At 51.2% G+C, this 25,271-nt stretch overlaps 1 pseudogene; it reads left to right on the top strand.

The window, feature by feature from the left end:
- Window positions 1-16,977, top strand: part of LOC109778821 (E3 ubiquitin-protein ligase WAV3-like) — a 34,833-nt pseudogene extending 17,856 nt beyond the window's left edge.
- Window positions 16,978-25,271: the final 8,294 nt, after the last annotated feature.

A 25,271-nucleotide genomic window follows, 5' to 3' on the forward strand; every position in this document is an offset into this window, starting at 1 on the left:
TAAGAATCATTACTGTGTAATCTAGATTATTGACTCTAGTGCAAGTGGGAGACTGAAGGAAATATGCCATAGAGGCAATAATAGAGTTATTGTTTATTTCCTTATTTCATGATAAATGTTTATTATTCATGCTAGAATTGTATTTACCAGAAACATAATACCTGTGTGAATACATAGACAAACAGAGTGTCACTAGTATGCCTCTACTTGACTAGCTCGTTGATCAAAGATGGTTATGTTTCCTAGCCATAGACATGAGTTGTCATTTGATTAACAGGATCACATTATTAGGACAATGATGTGATTGACTTGACCCATTCCATTAGCTTAGCACTCGATCGTTTAGTATGTTGCTATTGCTTTCTTCATGACTTATACATGTTCCTATGACTATGAGATTATGCAACTCCCGTTTACCGGAGGAACACTTTGTGTGCTACCAAACGTCACAAAGTAACTGGGTGATTATAAAGGTGCTCTACAGGTGTCTCCGAAGGTACTTGTTGGGTTGGCGTATTTCGAGATTAGGATTTGTCAATCCGATTGTCAGAGAGGTATCTCTGGGCCCTCTCGGTAATGCACATCACTTAAGCCTTGCAAGCATTGCAACTAAAGAGTTTGTTGCAAGATGATGTATTATGGAACGAGTAAAGAGACTTGCCTGTAACGAGATTGAACTAGGTATTGAGATACCGACGATCGAATCTCGGGCAAGTAACATACCGATGACAAAGGGAACAACGTATGTTGTTATGCGGTCTGACCGATAAAGATCTTCGTAGAATATGTGGGAGCCAATATGAGCATCCAGGTTCCGCTATTGGTTATTGACCGGAGACGTGTCTCGGTCATGTCTACATAGTTCTCGAACCCGTAGGGTCCGCACGCTTAACGTTACGATGACAGTTATATTATGAGTTTATATGTTTTGATGTACCGAAGGTTGTTCGGAGTCCCGGATGTGATCACGGACATGACGAGGAGTCTCGAAATGGTCGAGACATAAAGATTGATATATTGGACGACTATAGTCGGACACCGGAAATGTTCCGGGTGATTTCGGAGAAAACCGGAGTGCCGGAGGGTTACCGGAACCCCCCGGGAGAAGTAATGGGCCTTATGGGCCTTAGTGGAGAGAGAGAGGGGTAGCCAGGAGGGGCCGCGCGCCCCCTCCCCCTCTGGTCCGAATTAGACTAGGAGAGGGGGGGCGGCGCCCCCCTTTCCTTCTCCCTCTCCCCCTTTCTTTCCCCCTCCTAGTAGGAGTAGGAAAGAGGGGAGTCCTACTCCTACTAGGAGGACTCCTCCTCCTGGCGTGCCAACAAGGGCCGGCCGGCCTCCCCCTTGCTCCTTTATATACGGGGGCAGGGGGGCACCCCATAGACACAACAATTGATCTATTGATCTCTTAGCCGTGTGCGGTGCCCCCCTCCACCATATTACACCTCGATAATATCGTAGCGGTGCTTAGGCGAAGCCCTGCGTTGGTAGAACATCATCATCGTCACCACGCCGTCGTGCTGACGAAACTCTCCCTCAACACTCGGCTGGATCGGAGTTCGAGGGACGTCATTGAGCTGAACGTGTGCTGAACTCGGAGGTGCCATGCGTTCGGTACTTGATCGGTCGGATCGTGAAGACGTACGACTACATCAACTGTGTTGTGTTAACGCTTCTGCTTACGGTCTACGAGGGTACGTGGACAACACTCTCCCCTCTCGTTGCTATGCATCACCATGATCTTGCGTGTTCGTAGGAATTTTTTTGAAATTACTACGTTCCCCAACAGTTGCTGGGAAAAATAAGAAACTTGGTCTATGGGTATTTTCATGAAAAACCCTTCACAAAACATAGCTATCATGAACGAGGTTGCATGGGATTCAAGCTAGGGTTGAGCATAACTAATTCAAAAAAATCATAAAAATATGAAACTTTCACCCATCGTCATATTATGTGAGTGAGTTGCTGGGAAAAATAAGAAACTTGGTCTATGGGCATTTTCATGAAAAACCCTTCACACAACATAGCTATTATGAACGAGGTTGCATGTGATTCAAGCTAGGGTTTAGGGCTAAGCTTGTTATAGTTTATCCAAATGATCCTATATTTGGCATGGACCCTATATTTGCACACTAGATGTCAAGTTTTGATTTTTGGCCCATTTATAAAAGGTCGAATTTTTTTGCTTAGGAATGGGGTGTTTAGCCTAGCTTCGGAGCTCATTGAGGCAAGTTTTTCACATCAACAATAAGTGCTCGGATTGATCGCTTAACATGCATATGACTAATATTAAAGCATTGTACCATCAATACCACATACTAAACAAATTTGAATTTGAATCTAGGGTCAAACTTGAATCTTGGGTCAAATTTGAAATTCGGCCAGAATTTTAATAGCATTACACAAATACCAGTTTACACAAATTGAGGCAAGTTTATTATTCTACAACACACATCACCATTACACAAGTTTGACAAATGAAGTTTTCACTTCTTCTTAGCACTCGATTTCTTCTTCTTCTTACCACTTTTTGATCGTACGACACCTAGTTCACTCAAACGCTTGATTTTCATAACTGGACTAGCTAGGACAGCTGGAGTTGGCACCACAACATCTACATGAGGATCAGTTTGCACAACAACTCCAGTAGCTTCAATTGGTAATACAACTTGCAATACAGGCTCAGTTTGCATCACATCTGCCGCAACAGCTTCAGTTTGCAGAACATCTTCAGTTTCAGTTTCAGTATGCAGAACATCGGCCACAACAGTTTCAGTTTGCACCACATTATGCACCAAATCATCATCCAACTGTTGGTCATGATGCATCACAAGATCAAAGACTGCCTCATTTTGCATCACAACATCATCCAACTCTTGCTCATTTTGCACCGCAGCATCATCCAACTCTGATTCATCACCATAACTTCTCTTTTTTCTACAGCCATTGATTCTTGCCTTTTTGATTTCCCAGCAATCTTCAACAACAAGGGGTTGACCTCCACGCTTCCTCCTGAAAAAAAAGCTTGTAATTTGGCTAGTAATTAAATACAACAACCAAATAAAAAAAACATAAACGTAAACATACTTTGGCTTTTCAGGAGTGTAACGACATTTTGGAGATCCTTTTCGGTGCCCAAGTTCGTGGCACAGCTTGCATCTATTTTTGTTACCTTTTTGGGACCTTTTTGGCTTTGCATCCTTCTTCCCCTTCCCCTTTTTACTACTCCCACCTTTCTCAAACCATGCCTTGAATCTACTCTCTTTAGGCCTGCCAGCTTTTCTTTTTGTTAGGGGAGGACACATGGAAAATTCAATTTCCACTTCAGGCCATTGAGATTGATCTGTAAGTGCTGGAATTGGAGTTGCATGTGCAGCCTTGAATCTTGCCACTGAGTACTATTCATGCAAGTATGGGTGCATGTTTATCTTGGGTTGGGAGGCCAAGAAAAGTATGGCATGGTCACAAGGTTTCCCGGTGTGTTGCCACTCGAGGCAAGTGCAGTCATGCAACTCAGTGTTAACAACATGCCTCCTTCCAGTCTTGGTATCTCTAACTTCAGCACCCCACAATGACGATTTTTCAACAGACAAATGTGTAAGATTCCTGCTCCTGTTCACCACCTGTTGTACCACTGCAGGAAGCTTATCCCCTTGCAGACAATCACCAATCCTTCTTCTCAATTCCCACATGCGCATGATCATGATCTTGATCTGGTCAACCATGTCATGCACAGGCAAGTTCTTTAACTGCTTTATCTTGTTGTTAAAACTTTCTGCCAAGTTATTGTTGATATGATCACACTTGATGGCACTATTAAATCCTGACCTGTACCACAATAGAGAATGATAGGTGTTCAACCATGGACCAAACTCACTGCATGCTGCTTTTATCTTATCAAGATAATATGAATGTGTTTGTTTGGTGTAAGATCTTGCTGCTGGCCACATTCTCCAAAATTCTTCCCCTCTGAATTTTTTGATCAAATTCATCCACATATGGCCAAAGCACTCCCTCTGCTCACAATGAGGAAAAACATTCTTCACTGCATTTTCTAGCCCTTTACATGCATCTGTGTATACTGCCAAAGGTGACACTGGCCCTATGCATCTTTTCAACTGCATCATGAACCATGTCCATGAAACCTCTGTCCCTGACTGAAACAAACTAATAGCAACATGGAACATCCAATTGTGTCCATCTAAAGCATTGCATGCTGCCAATTGACCATTTCATTTGCCTGTCAAAAAAGATGAGTCTATGCTCAAATAGGGACGGCACCCTGCTTTGAAGCCATCTATGCAAGGCTTTAAAGACATAAAGAACTTGGAGAAAAGAACTCTACTGTCGTGGATTTGTCACGGCAGATGTCCTAGTGTGAGGACTTAGTCGTGAGGCCAACGCATCTATGTGGTAGCTTGAGAAGGGTTGATCGGGATGAGTGACGCAAGACGGATCAACACACAAGACAAGGATTTAGACAGCTTCGGGCCCGGGAAACATCATCCGGTAATAACCCTACATGTTGTTTGTGGCTAGGTCTCATTATCATCACGAGGGAGTCATTGTAAATCGGCTCTCCTAGTTATGTCTAGCCTTAAGATTGTTCCTCTCCCCTCTTGGGGTGCCCTGCCCCTCCTTATATAAGTTGAAGGGGCGGGTTATATGTAGAGTCCAACTCGGACTTAAGACTGAACTATTCTGACCTCTCTTCACGGGCTTCTCTCCATGAGCTTCTTAACGTTTTGGGCTTATTAAACCCAGGCGACTATGTCACAGTCTGACTTAAACATCTGGCTTAAACAATCTGTCGGCTTATAATCTGCCGGCTTAACATCTGGGTTAAATGTCTGCCGGCTTACCATGCTTAACTATCTCCGCCGGCTTAGAGCATCTCCAGCCGTTGGCCCCCCAGGGGGCACCAAAATCGCCGCCTGGGGGCGAACCGGCGCAAAAAAACGGCCTGGGGGCGAGTTGGTCCCCAGCCGCCGGCCCCAGGGCCGCCCCCAGACGCGTCTAAATTTTTTCAAAAAAGAAAACGTTCGGCGAAGTTCGGCTAAACACGTCTAAATTTCGGCAAACTTCGCCATATATTAGACATGTTCACGGTTACATAGCAAATATATCTAAAAAGAACTTGCTGAACGCGGAGTAGTCGCCGCCGTCATCGTCGTCCTTCTCCTCCTTAACGCGGCCGTCCCTGGTGCACCCCTGCCCGGCATCGCCATGGCGGACTGGTGGCGGCGGCAGCGCGTCGTCGTTGTCGTCGAGGATGGCGATTCCTCCTTCGTCGCGGCCCCGGCAGCGCTGCTCGAAGCGCCGCAGGGCGGCGCACTGGCACTCCCTCTCCATCTTCAAGGAGTCCTTGCGCGCCCATTCTAGGGCCGCGTCGTCGTCGAGCTCCACGTCGCCGTGTTCCGTCTTCACGGCGGGGAGACCCGGCTCCGTTTTCACCGGCGCGAGACCCGGCTCCGTCTTTAGCTTGACGAAGCGCGGAGGAGCCGACGAGGAGGCGCGCCGGCCGCCCTGGTTGATGACGATGCCGGTGCTGCAAGTGCGCTAGCCGAGCGGCGTCTCCGCCGCGGGCTCGGCCTTAACGCCGAGCAGCGCCAGAGAGCCGGAGGAGTGGGAAGAAGACCGTGAGGAGGAGTGCGAGGAGGAAGACTGGGAGGAGCCGAACCTCCAGGGCATCCATTCCCCGGTGCATCGGCGGTGGGCCGGGGCGGCCGCCCTCGCTGGGGGAGGGTATGCCAGCGGCGGGTTGTTGCTGCCCTCAAGGTGCGTCAGCACGCCCTCGAGCGTGCGGCCGGGGACGCCCCACCACACGTGGCGCCCCTCGCTGTTCTTCGTGCCGCCCACCACCAGCGCCTCGTTGGTGGACGCCAGCCTCTGCTGCTGACGGCGCTCGAAGTACGCTGCCCACGCCGCGTGGTTGTCGGCGGCGTACTGGGGGAGGGCGAGCTGCTCATCGGTGAGGGAGGCGCGCACGAGCTCTACCTCGGCGGGGAAGTAGGGGCGCGTCCCACGGCATCGGGCAACGGGGGAACGGGCACTCCCTCGTTGCTGAGCCTCAACCCCGTCGGCCCGGTGCGCATGTCCAGCGACGCCGGGATCTTGGCCTCGAACAGGAGCCACGACTCCTGTTCGCGGAACGAGCGGTTGCCGAAGCCGTTGGCCGCCGCCTCGTCGCCGGGGTAACTTTTGGCCATCGCCAGGGCTCTCGGAGTGCTCGGAGGGCTCGGAGTCGGCGCATGGGAGAGGGAGGGCTCGGCGGCAGCGCACGGGAGAGGGAGAGCTCGGCGGCTAGGGCTGGTGTGGCCAGAGGCGAGGGAGGCTACCGACTTATATAGCCGCGCCCATGTGTACGCGTGCGCGGGAGGGGAAGCGTCGCCGCGCCGCCCGTGTGGAATCAATGGCAAGGCTGACCGGCGGCGGCAGCGCGGCAGCCTTGGCATTGATTCCCGCGGGAACCGAGGCGATGAGGGCGAGGAAGCACCGGTCTTGCTGACTCGGCGGGCCCGCAGATGCTTCGCGCCAAAACAACTCGCCCCGGCGCCCCCAGGCGCCCCCCAGCACGCTGGGTTCGGCCTGGGTCCGCCGGTGCTGATTTCGGCCCAGGCCGGCAAAAATCGGTCTCCTGGGGGCGCAAAAAAATCGTCTGGGGAGGCCTTTCTGGGGCGCGGCTGGAGATGCTCTTACCGTGCTTAACTGTCTCCGCCGGCTTACCATGCTTAACTGTCCGTCAGCTTACCCTGCTTAATTGTCCGCCGGCTTACCCTGCTTAACTGTCTGCCGGCTTAAATAGCTTAAACAATCTGCCGGGTCACCAATGAAACACCAAGTCCCAGCCGGGTCATATCTCCGGCCGGGTCATACCGCGGGGTATATCCCCGACATTAGCCCCCAGTTTAATTTGGATTTATCCATGTTAAACTGATCCTGTAAACAAAACACAAGAAAAAATTTAACAGGTTATGCTCTGGGTTCAATATCTTTGTAAGCCGGCACCTGATCATCCTTAACTCCTTGTTATTTCCTTCTTCGAAAATCCGGGTCAATAAGCCAACTTCATAATCAATTTGCTGACGTTGGTTTCTCACAGGAAAAGACTGTGAAGAATAATTCATTTAACTTAGCTCCCAATGCTTAAAAATATTGGTCTTGAAATACTCATGTGATCTTCAACCGGCTTAAGGATGAAAAAACTTGCCGGGTTATAAATAGATGATGCCGAGTCATAATTGTTGCCAACGCCGGGTCAAAACTGAGACTCTCGAAGATTTCTCTCCCTCATATCCATATTACCTGTAGCCCCCTAGTCTTGAGAAGAACAAAGTGATGACTTAAGACTTGCTTCTACATAAATATTACCACCTTGAAGAAATCCATGTTGTTCATCTCAATCACTAGTCAGAACTGAGTATTCCACATATGTAGCCCCCAAGTGAAGGGTTGTCATGCTTGCTGCAACCTGGGACTTTGTAATTGCCTTATACTCATGAAAACTTCAACCAGTGTAGCCCCCAAGGGCCGGGTCATTATGCAATAATGAGCAGGGACTTTGTAAATATGATCATGTAGATTTGAGCAGCAACGTGTAGCCCCCAAGGGCCGGCTCAGTAAGATAATATTGAGCTAGGACTTTATATATACTTCTTTGGAAAGAACATCTTATGATGCAACCCCCATCATGGGGCTTGAACCCACGTCCACAAGGTTAAGAGCTTTGTGTTTTACCAATCGAGCAGTGGACCCTTCAATATAATGGATTAAAACTTGTGTACCTTGAATTTTTGATAGAAGCAATTGGTAGCCCCCATTGTAGAATAAATCATATCCATCGATAAAATAATATCCATTGCGCTAAAGCGACTTTGAAAAGCTCAATCATAATACTGGTTATTGATAACCATAATAAAAATCTAGCCATGTTGGCTATTAAAGATTTGAATAATATAACCCAATGATTTATAAGCGCATGTCCAATGGCGCAATCCAAATATATACTGGTGACTTATAGTCCAAAACCAGGCCGGGTTAATAAACACCGGATATTATCTTATCTCATACTGGCGACTTATAGTCAAAAGCCAGGCCAGGTTAATGAACACCGGTTAATGTCATATATGACTCATAAGGCATTATAAGCCTTATTGGTTTTCAACCATGTATTACTATGTCACAAGAGAAAAATCGCAAAAAGACGTTCAAATCAAATCAACAGAAAAATTCCAAGGCTTTCATAGGCCGCCAAGCCAAAATATCTTCTTCAATGAAACTAGCATTAGCCACTGGAAGGTACGCGCTTTCCGTGAGCCGGCACTCACATTAGCCAATCGACATTTTAACCCAGATAAGTTTAGTTCTTATTTAAAGATGGACTTATCAGGAATACGCGGGGTCAGAGTAGCATCGTGCATCACATGCCAATTTATCCAAGTTTCAAGGAAGGCGGCTTTATCAGCCTGAGCTTCTCCTTGCTATCCGTAAGCCGTGCCCTCACATGACAAACCGGCGTTTTAACCTTAACAAGTTCAGGGTCTTGTTGAGAAGATTGACTATTAAGAGTTCGCCGGGTCAATCAGGATTACCTGATGGAGAAGCATTTGGCATACAGGCAGGATAACCCGGGGTTTTAGGTGAATACACCTCGCTTCCAAGCCTGGCTTTTAAGCCTATCACAAGGGTTATAGCAACTCTTGTTCTTTAGAACAAAAGAGCCCCCAAGCAATATTTTTGAGCTGTGCTCAGCGGGTACCTATGTTTGAGTTATGCTTTGCAACAGACTCTCTTTGGTCCCTTTAACCTGGGTAGCAAGCCCCCAAGTGTTTTGTAAGAATGGCATATAAGCCGAATTAAAGGGTAATCATAGTTTCTCTTCAATGGGCAGGAAGCCCCCATGTGATCAATAATATGATAAGCCAATAAGGCAGGATAACCTATGTTTGAACCGTGCATCATGGCGATAGGTCCTCTTCGGCAACCTTTACTTTTTCTGAGAAACTCGAACTTGCGAGAGATGAATTCTTCTTGAACCGGATGTAAAACTGGACATTGATAGCTTCAAAGCTGTGGGAGACAGATTTCTCTTGAACCGGATTTTAAACCGGAATCTTCATTTTGAGCCGGAAATTTTTCTGACGACCTTTTAAATTTTCATCAATATAACAGCAGCCTCTGGACCGGGTTATCTTCCATCCACCGATCCGGAGTTCTTGAATCTGCTCAAACTGGCAACATTTACTGAGTCATGTCATCATAGCCACCGAGTCTTAAGACTACTCGAGGAATTGGCTTGAGACTCTCCATATTTGACCGTGATATAAACCGGTATAAGTCTTTTCAACAGCTCAGTGATATAATAGTCCCTTTCGCGGTAGATAACTTATCCTGCATTAGATAACTTGCAAGCCGGTGTAATTGCTCTTTTAAAGAAAGCAATATATGTATCAATAAGAATTGATTGGACGGCTTTCACCTGATTTGTCTGGACGAAAAAGTGAGTCGTATATAGCGTCCATAGATCACTTCCAATAACTTCAACTGTGATTTAGCCATTCTCTCAGGGCTGCAGTGGAGGTGACAGTTTAAAGCGCAAAACCGGGCGGCTCAAGATTGATCCTCCGGGTCATTTTGACCCTCTCTCTCTCTCTCTCTCTCTTTTCAGCTGGCTCATATTTCAGTCAATCCCTTTTTTTAATCCAATTTCACTCGAACAGCCGGCCCCCATCTCTTCTTCCTCTAAGAAGGAGCGGCGAGCAAGCGGAGGGCGGAGCCAGAACAAGGTGAAGCGGCCTGCGACGCGCCAGGCGGGTCTGGAGGCTAAGCACCGGAGCAAGGCTCGGCCTACGACGGCAGCGGCGACTCACGGTAGAAGCAAGGACGAGGCCGAAGTGGTGAGGCGGGTCGAGGCCGCGGCGGAAGCAAGCCCGGGAATTGAATCTGTGGCAGAGGCAAGCCACCTGAGCAATTTAGTGGCGAGGTGGAGGGTAGCAAGACGGCCTGCGGCTCTCCCGGCTGTAGTTTGAGGTGCGCGACTTGACGCAGCTCAGTGACTTGGAGGCAGGTCCCTAGGCGGACGGACGCACGAACCGTCAGGTGGCGCTGAACCCCACGCTGGAGCAGTGCAGAACAGCGGCCGGCGACTTGTAGGCGACTGCAGAGGTGGCTTGGTAGGCCCACCCAACGGGTCTCTGTGGCGGAACTCAGCACGGCGGAGGCGGCAGCTCTACAGGGCCCAGAGCAGAGACCAGTGGCCACGTGAGCGGCTCTCGCAGGTACGGAGGCGTTGCCGGCGGCTCGGGGCATGAGCGCAACCCACCGATGCGGTGAGTCGGAGGAAACCAGCACGTGATGCGTGAAGCCCACGGCGGCAGAGGCAGCCCGGGGCGGCTCTCGGGTGGCTGCCCGTCACAAGGAGGCCCGGAACCACGGGGCGGTTCACCTGCACCGGCTCGAAGGCGGAGCAGTCCAGAGGCGTGTGGAGGCAGGGGCGGCTCAAAGCCACGGCGCCGCTAGGCCAGACCGGCTTGAGGCGCGGCGGCGCGGGCCAGTGCGGAGATGGCCGCGAGGCAGGGCCGGCTTGAGGCGCGGTGGCGCGGGGCTTCTCCAGCCGGCGACTTAACACAGTGGCGGCGGAGAGACGCTGGCAAGGCGGCTCACGACAGAGCAGCAGCAAGAGGCGACACGAAGGCGGATGCGCCAGCGGCTAGGAAGTGATGCAGCTCGCGACGGGGCGGCTCAGCAAGACCGCGGGCGTGGCATCGATTTGGTCGTGCAGTTGGTCGGCTCAGTAATCCGGCCATGGACGCAAAACCGGTGAGTTAGCGGCAGCTTAGACAGCGGGCAGCTCGCAGATGGCACCGCCAAGGCAAGGGCAGCCAGCAGATGCGAAGCAACCGGGTCAATACATCACCGTGGATACGGCATGGCCGGCTCTGCGGCGGAGGTGAGCACCCGGCAACGAAGCGAGACGGCGGTGGTTTTTCAGTAGCTGGCAGCATGCTTCGATTCAGTTGAGTGGAAATTCTGAACAATCTTTGACCTGGCGACTTGCTGCACCATATAAAGGCGAAACTCCGGCTCATCTCAATCCAATACAGTGGCTCGCTGGACGCAGTAGTACTAATGAACTAGTACTGACCTCGCGCAGTAATTAGTGGCATAGTGCAGTTTCATGTGATGAACAGTAATAGTACAAAAGTACCAGTACTTTAATTGATCTTGACGTGAGCACTCAACTAGTACACAGGCGGAACCAGCTGGCACCGCAAGCACGTGGAGATGAGTCGCCGCGAGGAGAGTCCGGCAAGATAGGCCAATCGAGGCGGCGATTCGCGACAGCGTAGACCTCCAGGCGAAAACGGCGGCTCAGCGGCGATCCGTCAACGAGGCGGAGGCGAGGGCAGTTCGTAGCAGAGACCGAGCGCATGTTCCAATCCGGTTCCGGGTCGTGGCCATCTCTTGCGGGCCTGGGATTTGAAGCGGGCGCTGTGGCAGCCCCCGGCGATTATGCGGCGGCTCAGATGCGTCAAAGGCGGGTTAGAGACGAGGCGGCTCATAGTATCTCCAGCCGTTCGGCCCCCCAGGGCGCTGAAAAAGAGCGGCTTGAGGGCGAGCCGGCGCTAGATCGGTTCCTGGAGTTCGGTTTGCTCCCAGTCACGCGCCCACGGTCGCCGCGGGTTCGGCGAAGTTCGTTTCAAGTTTTATGCAAACCCGGCGACCTTTGCATGAACTCAGCCAATTTTCGGCGAAATTTGTACAAAAACTTAAAAACATGCATGAAGTAACTTAAAAACGAACTAAAAATCCTAGCCGCTGTCGCCACCATCGTCATCGCTGCCGTCTACATGCCGAGAAGCCTGTAGAAGCGGGTGTAGTCGCCGCCGCCGTCATCGTCGCCGTCGCCGCGCGCCTCACCTGCGGCGTCCCTGCTGCAACCATCGCCGGGGTTGCCGACAGTGCTTACGGCCCGGCCTCGCCCTCACCGTCGCTGTCGATGATGATAACACCGCCCTCCTCGGCGACGCGGCGACTCTCCTCGGCGTGGCGGCGCTCCTCGGCGCGGCTATGGGCCTGGGTCTCCAGGTACGCCCGACGCTGGCAGCGCACCTGCTCGCGGACATAGTCCTCCCTCGCCCATTTGAGGGCGGACTCGTCGTCACGGGCCACCATGCCGGCGTGCTCCGACTTCACGGGGAGGATGTCTGGCTCGGGCTTCGGCCGGACCAGGCGGAGGGAGCGCATAGTCCATGCCGTCGCAGGCGAGGGCTCGTTGATGACGAGGGCGCCGCTGCGAGCACGACGCCCGAGCGGTGTCTCCTCCGGCTCGGGCTTGACAGGGCAGAGGGCCGGTGAGCCGGAGCCCGAAGACGAGGACGACCCCGGCTCCATTCGCCGCGGCATCCAGGAACTGCCGCGGCGGTGAGAGAAGGAGGGCCGCGTCGGGTACTCCAGCCGCGGCACATTGCCGGTCTCGATGTGGTCGAGGACGGCGTCGAGTGTGTGGCCGAGGACGCCCCACCACTCGCGCCGTCCTTCGGAGTTGAGGCGGCCGTGGGGTATGATGCCATTGACGGAGGCGATCTGCTCCTCGCGGCGGCGCTGGAAGTACATCGTCCACAGCGTTTCGCTGTCGGGCGCGTACCTCGGCTCGTTCCGCTGCTCCTCCGTCAACGAGAAGCGGATGCAGGCGATCTCTGCCCGCTGTGCCGCCCCTTCGGGCACCGGCGGAACCGGGACGCCACCGGTGCTCAGTCTCCACGAACCAGGCACGCGCATGTCGGGGGGCGCCGGGTACTTGGCCTCGTACAGAGGGCGCGCCTCCGGCTCCTGGAGGTGTCCGCAGCTGAAGCCGTTCGCCGCTGCGCCGTCGCCTGGGTATCTCTCCACCATGGTTTCGCTCGTAGGCAGGCAGGGGAGTTGTGGGAGAGCTCGCCGGCGGGGAAAAGGCTTTCACTGGAGGTAGAGGGGGATGTTGTGGCGCTCACCGGCGGGGAGGGGCACCTTTTATAGCCGAAGCGGGGTGGCCGGAGGGCGGCCTGCGGGCGGACGCGTGGCGCATGCGGGCGGGACGCGCGTCCGCGGCGTCTTCACTGCACCGCCCGTGAGGCATCAATGGAGGGCGACCGGCGCGGCTGCGCGGCAGCCTTCGCATTGATTCCCGCGGGAACCGAAGCGATGAGGTCGACGAAGCGGCTGTCTCGCTGACTCGGCGGGCCCGCGGCTGTTTCGCGCCAAAAACACTCGCCCCGGCGCCCCCCGGCGCGTCGGGTTCGACCTGGGTCCACCGGCGCTGATTTCGGCCCAACCCGGCGAAAAACAGGCTCCTGGAGGCGCGACTGGGCCGTTTTTTCGGCGCCGGCGCAAAAAAATCGCCTGGGGTGGCTGTTCTGGGGGCACGCCTGGAGATGCTCTCAGCCCTGGCGTCTTAACGACGGGGCAGGTCAGGAAGCCCGTGACGATTTCTGTATCCGGTCGTAAATTTGTGATGCACAGTAGAAGCGCAGGCTTGGCATCGATTTAGTTTCTTCATCAGACTGCATAATCGAAATTGATCTGGATAGATTGCCTGGTCGCGTGCGAGGCACAACGGCAGAAAACCAAACTTTGGACAGATCGCCTGGGACGCGCGCGGCAGCATTCACAATCCTTTTTTATCTTGAGTTCTGTGAATAAAAAATTTCTTCTTGTCCGTGACTTGTAGTAGATGAACGACGAACTTGCCGGCTCTGGCCTAAAAACTGTATTTCGCCAGGTTGCTCTGTAAGATTGTTCCATGTCGGCTCTTCTTCATCTGATCACATCTCGAGCTTTCGATCCCTAGGAGAGATCCCTCCAAGAACTCAACACCACCGTGCGCACGCCCCACGGTGGGCGCCAACTGTCGTGGTTTTGTAACGGCAGATGTCCTAGTGTGAGGACTTAGTCGTGAGGCCAACACATCTATGTGGTAGCTTCAGAGGGGTTAAGTGGGACGAGAGATGTGATGTTTTTACCCAGGTTCGGCCCCTCATGGTGGAGGTAAAAGCCTACATCCTGCTTCATTGATATTGATGATGATGATGCTCACGATTACAAGGGTGCTCTTTCGCTACCTCTCTCTCGAGAGCTATTGACTTGTCTGTCTTAATCTGTCCCTCTTGGGGAGCCTTGCCCCTCCTTATATAAGTTGAAGGGGCTGGCTTACATGTAGAGTCCTAGTAGGATTAGGACTAGTCTCTTTTCTATTACAAGACGGATATCAATCCAGGTCTTATTCAAACTATTTAGGTCGGCCTGCTGGGCCACCTCCAATGATGGGTCGCGGCCTACCTCCATGAGGATACCCGTGTCCCATATCCACAACATCTACCATCCTCTGTTACCTCAGTATCTATCTCCACAACACTGCCAGGTGACCTCTTTTCCACCTCTGCTTTGAAGTTATAAATCATCCTAAAAGTATTTGCCCAATCACCATATAATTCTTTCATTGCCCTCTGTTTTGATTTCCACACTGTGGTATACTTCACCTTAATGGGGTACTGCTTTTCCCAGTCCACTTTAAGTTTCTTTGCTGTAGTGTTTGGTTTCTTGGCTAAAATTGGAGTGCTCTTTTCTGCAATCCAAAGTTGTGATGTCATGGTTGATACTCTTTGTGAACTTGTAATACATGTATGTGGATTTGGGATTTGATTAACCCTAATGGTACTTCCATCAGGTTGATTTCTAGCAGATATGTACCACTTACAAGGCCTGACGCTTCCATCGAAACCTCTGCACCTTGCATAAAATTTCTTTCTGTCAGTCCACATAGTCTTGGCATCAAACTAATGTTTGACTGCATAAGTCTTGAAAGACATCCTAAACTCCTTCATGCTTGGGAACAACTTGCCTACTTCAATAACAGGATTTTCTTTGTCATACACACTTACAAGCTCAGCTTCATGTGCATCATCTGCAGCATCTTTCATCAGCTGTCCATCCACATCTTCACAAGCATCTCTGTTAGCATCATTAGACAAACTAGATTCATCCCTCTCTTCCTCATCTTGATCATCTACTGGATCTACTGGAATGCCAAAAAAAATGGCCATCTCAGTGTCAGCCATTGGTGCAATGACCAAATCAGTAGTGTCTTCTAATTGTACTGAATTCCAATCAACACAAACAACCCTTGCAGCACCATCACAACCCTCTTCTACATCTTGATCTACCCCCTATTACTTTCACTTCACCCGTAAACATGGGCGTTATCTGTCTCTGTGAGGCCCAATCATCATCTACCATCTGTGAAGCCAACTTTGAGGGCACATATCCAACCTTAGAATCTGATTTCAGATCAACGAGCTCTGCATGAAAGGTAGTCTGTTTGCTTGCCCAGCTGTCTTGCCGATCGATTTCATCAACCATCTCTTCACCATTCTCAATTCTCACATACTCACCCTTCCAATTATCAAACCGTAGCAATGCTACCTCCTGCTCTGGACCCCAAAAAATGCTCTCCCCAATTTTCTCCATGACATTTCTCACGACCCTCTCTTCCATGCTCTGTATTTCCTGAGGATCAATCTCTGCACATTCAACCTCCCATTTCACAATTGTATCTCTCTCTATGTCTCGCATGCTACCATCACCTAGCTTCGCCTTAGAAGGAAAGAATTCGACAGTGAATTCGAATGTCCTACCCCTGTTTGTCAATGGCGGGCAGTGTGAGCTAGCGGAAGCAGACGACACACAAATCACATAGGTTGGAAAGGATGCACATACCTAGTTGACGTTGTTGTCTCTGGCAGCTCCATCGCGGTCAGGCCCCTTGCCCCGCACCCAAATCTGGATCAAATCGACCAAAAATAGAGGAAACAGAGGCGATGCGGTGAGACTCGACAAGGAGGGGAACAGGACAAGGGTTCGGTATTTACTCACCATAGCCGCCGCCGTCGCCGAGAACGACAGCTCCGCCGCTGCTGTCACCGAGAAAAAAAAACTCCGGCGCCGTCGCCGGCTCACCGTTGAGAACGAAGAGGAGGGAGCAACGGGTCACTGCTCACCTGATTCAGACAGGCACAGAGCCACATCTCACCTGATGCACTGCCAAGTGGGGCCGTAACTAGATGCTCTGTCAAGTGGGACCCACATGTCTTAAACATAATCTCACTCCCGTTGACGACCATTTTAATCGCCCGAGTGGGCCTTGGCTATTTGGGCTTCTGAAGCGTTGCACTACAACTATTTTCGTCAACCACGTCGCACTCCTTCCAATTCACGTGAAATGTGTCACACAGGAGCTATTGGCCCCCGATCCACACGTTCGTCTTCCGCACCAACCACGACTCAACGGCGATGCACACCGTCGCGGAGGCCACCGGCGGCACCTTCTCCTTCATCGAGAAAGAGGCTGTCATCCAGGACTCATTCGCGCAGTGCATCGGTGGGCTTCTGTCGGTCATCGTGCAGGAGGCGCGTGTTGCCGTCGAGTGCGTCTGTCCTGGCGTTCACGTTCGGTCCATCAAGTCAGGACGTTACAAGAGCCGCGTCGATGCTGAAGGACGCACCACCGCGGTGGACGTCGGCGAGCTCTATGCCAACGAGGAGAGGCGCTTCCTGCTGTCAGTGGACGTGCCAACGGCCGGCGCCACGGACGACGTCACGTCCCTGATGAAGGTGAGCTGCACATACCGCGACATCGCGACCGGGCAGTCGGTGGATGTGGCCGGTGAGGACGTGGCGGTGAAGAGACCGGTGGAGGCGATGGAGGTAGTGCTGGACATGGACGTCGAGCGGGCGCGGCTCTGCGTGGTGGCCACCGAGGACATCGTGGCCGCACAACCAGTGGCTGAGCGTGGCGAGCACACGGAAGCCTCAAAGATACTCCGCAGTCAGGGCAAGGCGCTGAAGCAGTCGTGGCCTGGCGCGAGCACCGACACTACGTGCGCGGAGCTCTCGTCGGAGCTGGGCGAACTGAGCGAGCGCGGCACGCGTCCTTGTTGTCCGGCATGAGCACGCATCGGCAGTAGCGCACGTCGTCGGGTGATGTTAGAGCATCTCCAGCCTTTCGGCCCCCAGGACGCCGAAAAAGAGCCGCCTGGGCCAAACCGGCGCTTGCTTGGCGTGTGGGGGCGACTGCGTTCCCAGTCGACGGCCCCCAGGTCGCCACAAATCGCGCGAACTCGGCGATACTTCATTGAAATTTGTACAAACTCGGCGATATTTCATTGAAATTTGTAAAAAAGCAGGTAAACATGCAAACTACGCCAAACTACGCCTACAACTACGCCAAACTATGCCTATCCCTGCTACGCCGCGGCCACCGCCAGCCATCTACATGCCGAGATGCCTGTAGAAACGGGTGTAGTCGCCACCGTCGTCTTCGTCTTCGTCGCGCGCCGCGCCGGAGCCGTCGCTGTCCCTACTGCACCCCTGGCCAGGGTCGCTGACGCGTGGTGGGGGTTGGACGGCCCGGCCTCGTCCTCGTTGCTGTCGAGGACGATGACGCCACCCTCCTCACGTCCGCGGCGCCGGGCCTGGAGCTCCGCGTATGCCCAGCGCTGGCGGAGCACCTGCTCGCGGACGTAGTCCTCCCTTACCCACTTGAGGGCGGCCTCGTTGTCGGGGGCCACCATGTCCGCGTGCTCCGGCTTCACGGGGAGCAGCCCCGGCTCGGGCTTCGGCCGAACCAGGCGGAGGGAGCGCGGGGAGGGGCGGGCACCCTCATTGATGATGAGGGTGCCGCTGCGGGTGCGGCGTCGAAGCGGCATCTCTGCCGGCTCCGGCTTGACGGGGCATAGCGCCGGCGAGCCGGAGGAGAGCGAGCTGGAGCCTGACGACGAGGACGTCCCCGGCTCCATTCGCCGCGGCGTCCAGGAGCTTCCACGACGGCGAGAGAAGGACGGTCGCGGCGGGTACTCAAGGCGCGGCGTGTTGCCGGTCTCGATGTGGTTGAGGACGGCCTCGAGGGTACGACCAGGCACGCCCCACCACTCGCGCCGCCCGTCAGCGTTGAGGCGTTTGCGGGGGATGATGTCGTTGGTGGAGGCGATCTGGTCTTCGTGGCGGCGCTCGAAGTACATCGTCCACAGCGTGTCGCTGTCGGCGGTGTACCTCGGCTCGTTTCGCTGCTCCTCCGTCAACGACGAGCGGATGCGGGCGATCTCGGCCCGCCGTGCCGCCCCTTCGGGCACCGGTGGCACCGGGACGCCGACGGCGCTCAGCTTCCATGACCCCGGCACGCGCATGTCCGAGGGCGCCGGATACTCGGCCTCATAGAGGAGACGCGCCTCCGGCTCTTGGAGATGGCGGCGGCCGAAGCCGTTTGCCGTCGTGCGGTCGCCTGGGTACCTCTCGGCCATTGCTCGTTGGCGGGAAGGAGGGGGGGTGTTGCTTTCTGTGGCGAGACGCGGAGAGGTGTGGCAAGTGTGGTGCTCACCGGCGGGGAGGTCGGCTTTTATAGCCGAAGCGGGGGCGGTGAGAGCCTACATGTCGGGCGACGCGTGGCGGGAGAGGGCAGGACGCGCGTCGGTGGCGCCTTCACTGCGCCGCCCATGAGGCATCAATGAAGGTTGACTGGCGCGGCAGCCTTGGCATTGATTCCTGCAGGAACCGAGGCAATGAGGACAATGAAGCGGTGTCTCGCTGACTCGGCGGGCCCATCCCTGTTCGCGCCTAAAACGCGTCCCCCGGCGTCCCCAGGCGCCCCCAGCGCAATGGGTTCGGCCTGGGTCCGCCGGCGTCAATTTCGTCCCAAACAGGCGAAAAACGGGCTCCTGGGGCACGACTGGACCGATTTTCGGCCGCCGGCGCCAAAAAACGCCTGAGGGGGGCCTGTTGGGGCGCGGCTAAAGATGCTCTTACCAAGGTTGGCTTTGGGGCGTACGCGACTCCTGCAATGCGTCAAATGGTGGGCTTATCTGTGAAGGCTCGTCAGCAGCAGCAACAGGCACTGCCATCGCCTTCGACGGCGACCGCGAAGCCGCCGCCTTCGACGCTGCTGTCTCTCGCTAAGAACCCGGTGAGAAAATACCACCGGTTTCTACATCTCAAGTGAACGCTGAGCGACCAACTGCTAGGAACATGCTCGTGAGCGAGCAAAGAAAATAATTAAGACGTGAACGTGCACGGTGTTTTTAGATGCAAAAACTGTTCTGCTCTCTTTGCATTCATCATCAGTCTTGTACTTAGTTTTCACAGTTTGGTTCAAAGTTTTCTTAGCAGCAAGTAATGAGCTGGTTGTTGAGTAAATAGGTAATTTTTCGATTACTTTAATTCAAGAATAAATCACTAGCATAGCATTGACAGAGGCAAACACATACTGATATTCAACCACTCAAGCACATACTATGCTAATTGTAGATAGATCTACGTATAACTCTAGCATGGCTAAAACATAAAACAATAGAAGCGGGATTAAGGAGTTATACCCTCCAGTAGGCCAGGAAGAAGCCGTGGTGGCAGCAGCGGCATCTTCGGCGTCCTTCTTGTCGGCTTCGAAAGCTCCAATAGCATGTGGAAGAGAATCCCTTATAAGGAGGTCCAACTCTTTCTTCACTAGCGCGGGTGGGACTAAACTTGCCACCACCCCTTGTCATGACACACTAGTAGAAAAAGGGTCAAATGTCAAGCACATTAGTGCCGGTTTGCTTTTGAGCCGGCACTAATGTGTGCATTGGTGCCGGTTCCAATGGCTAGCCAGCCGCTTTCATTAGTACTGGTTCGTGGCCGACCTTTAGCACCGGTTCGTGCCACGGACCGGTACTAAAGTGAGTGGTGGCAGGATGTTGTCAGTCCGGGGCCCCTCCAGCACCTTTAGTACCGGTTCATGGCACGAACCGGTGCTAAAGGTCGTCCTACATAAACCCTTCGTCCACCCGAGCTCGCTTTGTTCTTCCCCTTTCCCCTCTCCTCTCTGTTCTTCCCCTCTTCCTCTCGAGCTCATCACACATTTTGCCCAAAATTTGTCAAGATTTGAAGGCCCCCAGCCATTCAAATGATCACAAAGGTTAGCAACTTTGTCCTTTCATCTTCCATTGCTAGATTAGCTCTTGCAATGCTTTGTATAGTGATTAATTTATGAGTTTAGTAATTTTTAGAAAATATATGTGCTAGTATTTGATTTATATGCAATTTGTGGTCAAAACTAACACTTAGTTTGGATATGTAGGTGTGGTTTACTTAGTGCCTTCTAAATCTCCGTCGTAACCACAGTCGTCGCCGCACCGTTCCGTCGCTGGCACCACCTTGTGGTGAGCCTCTTGTTCATGAATGTTTTACATTACCAAATTGATGTTTGTGTGATTTGGATATATAGTTACTCGTATAATTCTCTTACCCGTACGTTGTTTGTTATACATAGTGCCATGGTTTTGATATCCGTCCCCGTCGGCCCTCGTCCTTGTTATGATTCGGATGTGGTATATTCTCTTTTAAAACTAGTTGTTGCATTTCGTGTTTATGACAAATTATGCCCATCAAGTTGACATAGATATTTTTGTCTAGGAGGTTTCTGAACCGGAAATTCCAACCGACCCTATTGTCGAGAGGTTAAATTTAGTTGAAAGAGAAAACGAATATTTGAAAGAAAATTTGAAAAGAATAGAGGGGGAGAAGATGGAATTGGAGTTGCATGTTGCCGATGTCGTCGATGATCACAAGATCAAGATGGAGAAAATGCGCTTGAATATTAGAAAGATTAGAAAATATGCCATTGATAGTGAGGCTTGGTATCATTATGCTGTTGGATCAATTGTTACCTTAGTTGCGATCTTGATCGCATTTGTTGTTGCATTTAAATTCTTTAGTTAGAGAGTTATTTGTTTGTTGCATTTAAGTCTTGCATGAACTTTATGGATGAACTTTATGTATGAACTTGTATTAATTTGGTCTATTCGGTGTTGTGTAATGAAGATGAGCCGACAATGGATGTACGATGACCGATGCTCTCCCGAGTTCATTAATGGCGTGCAAACTTTTCTGCTTGCGGCTGAGGCAAACAAGCGGGCGGATGGTTTTATGCCTTGTCCATGTTTAGTCTGTAAGAATGATCACAATTACTCTACGTCAAGAACCATTCACGTCCACCTGTTTAAGTCCGGTTTCATGCCCCACTATAATGTTTGGACCAAGCACGGAGAAAGAGGGGTTATGATGGAAGACAATGAAGAAGAAGAGGACGATGACAGCTATCCTGGCCATGGGTTCCCTGAATACGATGATACAACAATGGGGGAAGAAGCCGAGCTGGCAATGCGGGAAGAAGCTGAAGAAGAGGCATCAGATGAGCCCGCTGATGATCTAGGTCGGGCCATTGCCGATGCAAAGAGAAACTGCGCAAGTGATTTGGAGAAGAAGAAGTTGCAGCGCATGTTAGAGGATCACAAGAAATTGTTGTACCCGAATTGCGAAGCTGACAAGAAAAAGTTGGGCACCACGCTAGAATTGCTGCAATGGAAGGCAGAGAATGGTGTATCTGACAAGGGATTTGGAAAGTTGCTGGTAATGATAAAGAATATGCTTCCAAAGGACAATGAATTGCCCGAGAGTACATACGAAGCAAAGAAGGTTGTCTGCCCTCTAGGGTTAGAGGTGCAGAAGATACATGCATGCCCTAATGACTGCATCCTGTACCGTGGTGAGTACGAGGATTTGAACGCTTGCCCGGTATGCGGTGCATTGCGCTATAAGATCAGGCGCGATGACCCTGGTGATGTCGAGGGCAAGCGCCCCAGGAAGAAGATTCCTGCCAAGGTGATGTGGTATGCTCCTATAATACCACGGTTGAAACATTTGTTCCAAAACAAAGAGCATGCCAAGGCGATGCGATGGCACAGAGAAGACCGTAAGATGACGGAAAGTTGAGAGTACCCGCTGACGGGTCGCAGTGGAGAAAAATTGAGAGAAAGTACGGGAAGGAGTTTGCAGATGATGCAAGGAACGTATGGTTTGGTCTAAGCGCAGATGGCATTAATCCTTTTGGGGAGCAGAGCAGCAACCATAGCACCTGGCCTGTGACTCTATGTTTGTATAACCTTCCTCCTTGGTTGTGCATGAAGCGGAAGTTCATTATGATGCCAGTGCTCATCCAAGGCCCTAAGCAACCCGGCAACGACATTGATGTGTACCTAGGGCCATTAGTTGAAGAAATCTTACATCTGTGGAATGGAACAGGTGTACGTGCGTGGGATGAGCACATGGGGGAAGAATTTGACCTAAAGTCCTTGCTGTTCGTGACCATCAATGATTGGCCTGCTCTCAGTAACCTTTCAGGACAGACAAACAAGGGATACCGCGCATGCACGCACTGTTTGGATGATACCGACAGTATATATTTGGACAATTGTAGGAAGAATGTGTACCTGGGACATCGTCGATTTCTTCCGAGCAGGCATCCCGTAAGAAAGAAAGGCAAGCATTTCAAAGGTGAGGCAGATCACCGGACGAAGCCTCGCCACCGTACTGGTGCTGATGTACATGATATGGTCAAGGATTTGAAGGTAGTCTTTGGAAAGGGTCCTGGCGGACAACCTGTTCCGAATGACGCTGACGGACGCGCACCCATGTGGAAGAAGAAATCTATATTTTGGGACCTGCCCTATTAGAAAGATCTAGAGGCCCACTCTGCAATCAGCGTGATGCACGTGACGAAGAATCTTTGCGTGACCCTGCTTGGCTTCTTGGGCGTGTATGGGAAGACAAAAGATACACCTAAGGCACGGGAGGACTAGCAACCTATGCATGGAAAAGACGGCATACATCAGGGTCATGCCGGCTACGCTCTTACCAAAGAAGAGAAGGAAATCTTCTTTGAATGCCTGCTCAGTACTAAGGTACCGTCTGGCTTCTCGTCGAATATAAAGGGAATAATAAACATGGCAGAGAAAAAGTTCTAGAACCTAAAGTCTCATGACTGCCACGTGATTATGACGCAACTGCTTCCGGTTGCATTGAGGGGGCTTCTACCGGATAACGTTCGATTAGCCATTGTGAAGCTATGTGCATTCCTCAATGCAATCTCTCAGAAGGTAATCGATCCAGAAATCATACCAAGGTTAGAGAATGATTTGGTGCAATGTCTTGTCAGTTTCGAGTTGGTGTTCCACCATCCTTCTTCAACATCATGGCGCACGTCCTAGTTCACCTATGCGAAGAGATTAACATTTTGGGTCATGTATTTCTACACAATATGTTCCCCTTTGAGAGGTTCATGGGAGTCTTAAAGAAATATGTTCATAACCGTGCTAGGCCCAAAGGAAGCATCTCCAAGGGCCATGAAAATGAGGAGGTCATTGAGTTTTGTATTGACTTTATTCCTGACCTTAAGCCGATTGGTGTTCCTGAATCGCGGCATAAGGGCAGACTGGATGGAAAAGGCACGCTAGGAGGGAATCAAAAAATATGTATGGACGGACATTCTCTCACTGAAGCACACTACACAGTTATACAGAATTCCGCCTTGGTGGCTCCGTATATGGACGAACATAAGAATTTTCTACGCTCCAAACACCCAGAGCGGTCTGATGACTGGATTACACGTGAACAAACCAGGAGTTTCGCCGGCTGGTTGCAGACACGTACCATGCATGACGCCTCTATTGAAGATGACCTGTACTCGCTGTCCCAGTTACCATCTTCGAATATAATGACTTTCAAAGGGTACGAGATAAATGGTAATACATTTTACACGATCTCCCAAGATAAGAAGAGCACCAACCAAAACAGTGGTGTCCGCTTTGATGCAACAACCAAGACGGGAAAGGAAACATATTATGGTTACATAGAGGAGATATGGGAACTTGACTATGGACGTGGTTTGAAGGTCCCTTTGTTTCGGTGCAAATGGGTCAATATGACACGATATGGGGTAACGGAAGACCCGCAGTATGGAATGACAACAGTGGATCTCAACAATCTTGCGTATGCAGACGAACCATTCGTCCTAGCTAATGATGTGGCACAGGTTTTCTATGTGAAGGATATGTCTACCAAGCCGAGAAAAAGAAAAGATAAGGAAGCGAATGCATCATACGATGAGCCAAAGCGCCACATAGTTCTTTCTGGGAAGAGAAACATCGTGGGAGTGGATGACAAGACAGACATGTCAGAAGATTATGAAAAGTTTGATGAAATTGCTCCATTCACAGTGAATATTGACCCGAGCATCCAGTTAAATGATGAAGATTTTCCATGGCAACGGCGCAAAGGGACATACGCGAAGAAAAAGTTTCACACCCAAAGATCTGGCATGTGATGGGCTTCACTATCATCACTTTCTTATGTGTTTCACACCCAGGAGGGAATCTCCGTAATAGTTAGGGTAGTTATGTGTTTTGGCATTTGAAACGCGAAGAAATTGTATGTGCAAACAAATTCTTTCATGCATTTACTGATTTTTTCAGCTAAATGACCCTGAAATTGAAAAGCATTTCAAATTAACTCAGAAAAGGTTGAAAATTGGCATGGTATCATAATTTCACCCACATAGCATATGCAAAAAAGTAGAGAGGGTTACCGCAAAAACTGGATGCACTTCGTGTATAAAATGGACAATCTCTTTCGAAGTATCAGGGTTTCGGACGAAAACTCATCCGTTACAAAGGCATTTCATTTTTTAAATAACCTAAGCATTACCAAATTGAATATAATGATAAAACACACTAATATTAAACATAAGAAAAAAGAATCACTGAAAATCTATTTTCAAAGTTAAGTTATTCACAAACTAGTAATTCACACAAATTTCAAATAATTCAAAATGTAAACTATTCAAATTTGTAAACTACCGGCACTAATAGAAAGTTTGTAATTTTTTGTACCTAAAGCAAAAATATTCACAAAGAAACTCTAAATATAGCAAAAAAACAACTCAAAAATAAATAAAACAAAAATAAATAAAGCAAAAAAAATAAAGCAAAAAAATAAGAAAATAAAAAGCCCGCCTACTGCGCCACAGCGGCATGCATACGACTAGAAACCCGACCTGTTGTTGGGCCAGGATGCAGGCCCGCAAAGGCCCAATAGGCCCACAGGGCAGCATAGAACAGGTAGGCCCACAAGGCCTGCAACAGAGAGGAGCTCGAGACAGTTGCCGCAGCGGGGCTTATAAGCAGGTGCGGGCGCCCTTCGGCTAGCGAGGTGGGACTAAACTTGCCCGCATCGCACCTGTGCCACCGCACCCCTTTAGTACCGGGTCGTGGCTCCAACCGGTACTAAAGGGGGGTCTTTAGTACCGGTTGGTGCCACCACTCGGTACTAAAGGTGTGCGCTTCCCGCCGCTTCGCCTGGCCAAAACAGACCTTTAGTAC

Source organism: Aegilops tauschii, chromosome 5, assembly GCF_002575655.3.
Source record: "Aegilops tauschii subsp. strangulata cultivar AL8/78 chromosome 5, Aet v6.0, whole genome shotgun sequence".
NCBI classification, from domain to species: domain Eukaryota; kingdom Viridiplantae; phylum Streptophyta; class Magnoliopsida; order Poales; family Poaceae; genus Aegilops; species Aegilops tauschii.